Here is a 6,740-nt window from a genome sequence, read left to right on the forward strand (position 1 = left end):
GGTTTTATAAAGAAGTTCCACATTGATCTTCAAACCTTAATATAATTATTTGTATTGATAAAAAAGTAAAAACAAAGCAATTCCAGGAACCATAAAGTATTTTTTTCACAGAAATTTTTTAATGAAGACATGGAGGTACATGTGTACAATACATATGCATGGTAATAATTACAATGGATGTTTATTTAGTTCAGGTGTATAATGCTTTGATTGTTAAATCCAGTCCCTCAGTGACCATCATTCAACTTCAATGTGATAGTTAGATTGGAAAAACAGATGAAATGTAATGAGATAAGAAAATGCTGGCTACCGTCAGTGGGCATACTATAATACCGTAATAAACAACTGACTACAACTAGACAAAAACCTGGCAAATAAAAGTAGTCATGTATGATTCTGCTCTTTGAAAATCATTCAGTCTTTAATTTAAGGCAATTTGCAGGAAATGCACAATCAGAGAACCTAGGGATTCTATCAGTTATAAACACACTCTGTTCAGTCCAAGAGCTAGAAAGAGCTCAGCACAATGTTTATATCCACTGGGCCCTGATCAGTAAATTGATGATGCAGGAAGTCATTTCACATTATTTTCTTTGAGATGGACTGCCAAATCACAATTTCAAGCAATATTTTTCCTGCCAGTTGAAAAAAAATAATAGCTTTTTTTTTTTGCTCTGATTGTAGTTTGTTTTTGTTCTATTATGAGCTCCATTCTGCTGCTGTTCACTCATTATTAGTGTACGATGGGTACTATTAGACAGTTGCTATATGTGCATACATTTTCAGCAAAGAACAAGTTATGGGTAACAACCTGACAAAGCAGTTCTATTTGGGTACCATTTGTTGTTTGTGACTATCAGCAAGAAAGAAGAAAATGGAGCACATATGTTCTGAAAGATATTAGTACATTGCATCATAATAGCATGTACTAAAATAGCTATGCTACAGATTATGCAAAGACCTTACTTGTGAGATATTTGAGTGTGAGTTACTAAACATATTAGGAAGTAATGTTTATTAATTCTTTATTGAATTCAGTGTATGTTGGGCACTTTCATAAATGCCATTTGACTCAGCCTTCATGTTAACACTAGGAGGCAAATATTAACCTAATTTTAAATGTTTTATGAGTCTCACCTGTGGTGGCGCAGTGGATAGAACGCTGACCTGGAGTGCTGAGGTTGCCGGTTTGAAACCCTGGGCTTGCCTGGTCAAGGCACATATGGGAGTTGATACTTCCTGCTCCTCCCCCTTTCTCTCTCTCTCTCTCTCTCTCTCTCTCTCTCTCTCTCTCTCTCTCCCTGTGAAAATTGATTAAATAAACTCTTTTTTTAAAAAAATAAAAAAATAAATGTTTTATGAAAATTAAAAATAAGTGAATATATTTTAATGATACATTTTTATGATTTCTCACAAATTGAATATACTCTGAAAGTAACAGTCAGATCAAGAAACAGAATCTGATCAGTACTATAAAGGCCGCCCTCCTGCTTTCTTTCCGTTACAAATCTTTCCTTTTCAAGGAAACCAATACTCTTACTCCTTTTTTTATTTAGAAAATTACATTTAATGGGGTGACATTGATCCATAAAAGTACGTAAGCTTCAGGTGAATCTCTACAGAATTTGAACTGTTGATTGCGTTGTGTGCCCATCACCCAAAATCAACTCATTTTCCATCACCATATGTATATTTGCCCCTCTCCTCTCCTCTCCCCCTGACTCTTTGCTCACATCCTCCTCCCCAGTAACCACTTCACTTTTATCTATGTCCATGAGTCTCAGTTTTTTTACCCCACCTATGTCAATACCCTTACTTCTAATAGCATATATTAGTTTGCCAACTGTAGTATTTTACATGAAAAGAATCATGGAATAGATTCCTTTCCATCTGTTTTCTTTCATATGACATCAGGTTTGTGAGAGTCATCCGTGATACTGAGAGTAGTTGTAGAGTTCATTTTCTTTGTTTCATAGTTTTTCTATTGTATCAATATACCATGATGTACAGATAGGGCTTTTATATAAATCTAATTATGAAATATACCACTCTACATATTTTAGACTTTAACAATAGAAGAAATGTAACAGGCATTAAACATTTGCTGGTTATAGTGGATTGTTCCATACATGGTATTTTCTAAAGCCTGGTCTACTTTTTGCCTTTTGTTTTAACTGTAGCAAGCAATGAATCAATACGACAATTAATCAATAAAAGAGACATAGAAAAATGGTTGGATAGTGTTTAATCTTTAGGACAAATACTTTATATAACCTTATTTACACTAAAAAATAAAGAATTGCTATACAAAAATATAGCTCTTGTAACAGGCTTCAAACTTTGTATCTATGACAATGTGTTTATGTGTGTGTGTGTGTGTGTGTGTATTTGAGGTAATATATCCCAATTACCACAACCTACTTACAAATCATATCTACTTATAGTAACTACATTAACTTGCATATGTAAAGCTATCTATTGGCTGAATGATTAAATAGATAATATAAAGCAATGAAAAATGACCAGTGATAAGATTCATTTAACAGTGCAATGAATTTTCATCCAAATATTTATTGTGTAGTTGCTCTATGCCAGGCACTTTATTAGATGCAAACATGGCATAGCCTAGCCTCGTCATTGTGTCCCATCAATCAACAAGTTCAATTGAATGAGTAAGTTGCAGAAGACACTATAGCAAATGCAATGAAACAGGGAACCAAAGAGACTCAGATGAGATTGGTGTAATTAAAAAGGTTGGGAAGGTGGGAGTATTTTAAAAGGAAAAGGGGGTAAAATATATGGTGAAGGAAGATTTGACTTCTGGTGGGGGGCACACACTTCAATATAGAGATAATGTATAATAGAATTGTACACTTGAAACCTACAGATTTTTAAAGTAAAACAAAATAATAAAAGATGAAAACAAAAGAGATCAAGAGGAAAGGACTATTTTGTGATAAATTTAGAGCAAGCATTCTGAGTAGTCTGATACAGGCCCAATTTAGACCTGGAAAGAGAGTCATGAGCAGGAAGGGATGTCCTACAAAATCCTTTGCTTCCCTGATGTCCCTGGTTTGCAGCAATTTTCCTTGCTCTTATTTCCTGCAGCACTTGAATTCTGTACCATGTAATTTAGTGCAGTTCTCCACTGCTTGCTAATTGTGCCAAAATTCTTGATTCCTTAGCTAGATCATTATCTCCTTGAAGGCAGAAAACTTTCCACAGCAGTGTTTAGTATGTTTCAGTATCTCACACTGTTCTGTGACTCATCTATTTGAGTAGCAGAACCGTTGATCTGGTTTTTGAGATGCAGCCTTTCCCCCTTAGAAATGGACCCACTTGTTCCAGTCTCCTGAGGACACCACATTAGAGAATCTGTGATGTAAATGTGGGCGTACATAAAAGGGTCGTAATTTCAACCATCTTAATATGATGTTAGTGATGGAAGTTACAGTGGCTTGAAAAAGAATAGATTGGTTTCTCATTAATGAGAAGATGAGTTACAGTATACAAGTAGATAAAATATTTTTCCGATGGGGTTATAAATTGAACACGTAGCCCACCAAAGGGGAAATAATGAAAGATAAGAGGGGGGGGGGTGCAGCCAGAATGTAACCATTGCAGGTAATCTGCAATATATAACCACAGTGAAGGCTTGATCTGCACACGTTGGATGTATCAGGGTGAATTGGTGTAACCAAGGGCCATCTCAATATTTATAATGGACTTTTCCCAGCTGATGCTAATTTGAGTTAACAAGTATTATGATGGTATTTTTTCTAGTATGAAAAACCAGTATTCTCTTTCCTCCTATAAGCCTCAACTCATCAATTTAGTTCATTTTATTCTAATTCAGTGAGCATAAAGTGAATGCCTTCTATGAGCTAAGAGGTGTGATAAGCACTGGGAATTCATGTTGGAGATTTCTGCTCTCAAGGAGTTCTCTGCAAGAGGCAGACATACACACAAATCATCTAAAGTAATAGGTTAAGTACTTCAATAGGAGAGCACTGAAAATTGGATCATGAATTTGAAGTTTTAATTCCACCTCTTCCATGTGCATTGAGACCTTGAGCAAAGAACTTTTCTAAGGTTTAATTATTTCTCTGAATGAATACATCTGCTTCTTTTATGGCATAGAATAATTATAAAATATCATGCAAATTAATATATTTGAAATATTTTTAAAATTCGTAAACCAGTATCAATATGCAAATTTCTTAGTTTCTTTTTGTTTTTATTTCTACCTTCAGCCTTTTTCAGCTAGACATACATCTGTTTAAAAATACTTTATCTTTGTAGGGCATATTTCATTTATGGTTCATTTATAGTATAACTTCTTATACTAAGGAAGATATATTAACACAAATAAATATAGACTTCATATCAAATAGTCAACCTTTTTATTAGTAATTACTTATTCTATAACTATAACATGGTTTTTAAATGTTATACTGAAAAAAAGTTTCTTTTTCTTTATTGTTTTTTATTTTAGGTGCACCCATCGTTGTATACTTTTAAGTGGTTTACCAAGACAAAAATTTGTCTTCACCATTTTAATGAGGCAGTAAAGTTCAAATGGGCTTGATTTTTTTTGTATTTTGCAAATTGTCTCTAAAAGGTATACTTGCAAGACATCACTGGTTCTGATTCTACTTAACATAATTGTCCTTAACATTCTATAAATGATTTTATGCTTTCATGATTTTCTGTAATTCCCTGAAAATGAAAATAAGTTTTTCATCTTTTTGCAGGCAAATTTTATTTTAATTATTTGGTTTATAAAACTTACCACCTAAAATAATTTATAAATTATCTTTTTAATCTAATAATATTCAAGTTTTTCATTTTCTTATCTAAAATGGATTAAGAATGTAGTAGTAATTTCTCATATATGCAGAAAAAGTTCAAGAATGAGGAACTTAAAATTACTGACTTGAAACCCAGTAGTGGAGAAAAAACTTACTCTTTGAAAAAACAATTTGTCATGATTTTCAATACCACTAATTGACAAATTAGACCACTGATGTATGACTGAATTGGTAATTTAGTTTTTGCCTCTTTGCCTCTGAAAAGTGTAGACAGGACTTTATCACCATAATTACTAACATTTATTGACGAAGATTATGTACAAAGCCCTCTGCTGGGTCAACTGTCTTTGACCAGCAATGAGGAAGTTATGCAGTTATTATTCAGAGACAGTTTATTCTTTGGACACAAAAGAGATGAATCACACAGATAAGTATTAGTGAATTAGAAGAAGCAGCTTGCTTTATTTGGGACAAGAATAGGGTTTTGATTACAAAAAAACAAAAAACAAAGAGGAGACATTTTAAACAACCGAAAGAAAAATAAGTTATTTCAAAATTTTACTTTGTGACTTAAACACAAGTACTCATCAGACAGCAGGTGCAACCTATCAGGGTTTGATAAGATAATTCCCTTGAATAAGCCCCTATCCTGCCAGATTCCAATGCTAGTTTGGTCTGTTTCTGTCAGTGTCCCTCAGGCTGAGAGAGGGTTGGAAGGTAGTCAGTGCTTCTCCACAATTAAGAACCACCTCCTGTTACAAATGCAGAAAATTATCATGTAGGAGAAAAGACTGAAGTCAAAATTACAGAAAGCAGATAAAAATATGTGTTCCCTTAGTGTTTGTGAATGAAAGGTTACTGGCTTAAATTAATTTAGTGACCATACTTGGTGCATATAAGTCATACTTTGTAGGTAGAAGAACTTTGCAATCATATTCTGTTATTCAGGCGACATTAGCATCTAGTGAGGCACACACAGGCTCTGCCTCCACTGTTGACTCAGCCAACAATGATTTTTCCAAATCTCTATTTTCTTTTCCAACATCAAATACACATACATATAACCTAGGTCAATAACCAGACATTCTCTGTCCCTGACCTCTGGACAGAGTTGCACCTGGTTTGGTGGTGCTTGTCTTATATCAGCCAGGGACAAAGTAACTCCTTATTTATCCCAGCTTGGCTTTTGGCCTGTGCCCTTGCTTGGTTCATGCCCTGGGCACATGGATAAAAAAATAATACGAATAGCCAGGCATTCTCTTCTCTCTCTCTCTCTCTCTCTCTCTCTCTCTCTCTCTCTCTCTCTTTCCCTCTCTTGTCTAAAATATTTCTATAGAGAAAATTCAGTTAGGGCAGGACTCAAGGGAAGGTATGCAAGAGGCAAAAATGTTAAAATAGGCAGAATTATAGGTGGGAAGAAGAGGAAAGATCATGCAAAATTTCCCTTGGGGCCATGGGTTTTGGGCTAATTATGAGGAAATGAACTATGAATTTTTAAAAGCATTACTAGGGAATGCTGCTTTTTCTTTGTTTATCACTGTTGATAGGTCTCATTCATGTTAGATAATTAGTGGCTCTGACAAAACAGTGATCTTTAAAATAATCATGTGCTAAGAATTCATAGAAGTGTAGTGCTTTCAAAGGACTTCTTCCCTTTTTTATTGCACTTCATTCTCCACACAGTACACTTAGAGTTAAAAGAGAGCACTGATTTTTTTCTTATACATTTTGAACTTTTGCAGATCTTTTTTTGGTGGGATGATAGGAGTTTAATTCACAACAAGCTTCTATAGCAGAAGAGGACTATATAGATTCACACATCATGGGTCACTGTCGCTGCATTAGAAGTATTTGTGGGGGCTGAGATGTTCTTGTTCTGGTAATGGAGAAACTAATATGGGACCAGCCTCCCCCCCCCCACACACACAA

At 34.5% G+C, this 6,740-nt stretch overlaps 1 non-coding gene across 1 annotated transcript; it reads left to right on the forward strand.

Annotated features, from left to right (window-relative positions):
- The first annotated feature begins 5,900 nt into the window (after positions 1 to 5,900).
- LOC136318033 (small nucleolar RNA SNORA48) lies at positions 5,901 to 6,038 on the forward strand. Its single transcript, XR_010728001.1, has one exon. It is a non-coding gene; the product is annotated as a small nucleolar RNA SNORA48 (small nucleolar RNA).
- The last annotated feature ends 702 nt before the right edge of the window (positions 6,039 to 6,740 follow it).

Source organism: Saccopteryx bilineata, chromosome X (genome assembly GCF_036850765.1).
Source record: "Saccopteryx bilineata isolate mSacBil1 chromosome X, mSacBil1_pri_phased_curated, whole genome shotgun sequence".
Taxonomy (NCBI): domain Eukaryota; kingdom Metazoa; phylum Chordata; class Mammalia; order Chiroptera; family Emballonuridae; genus Saccopteryx; species Saccopteryx bilineata.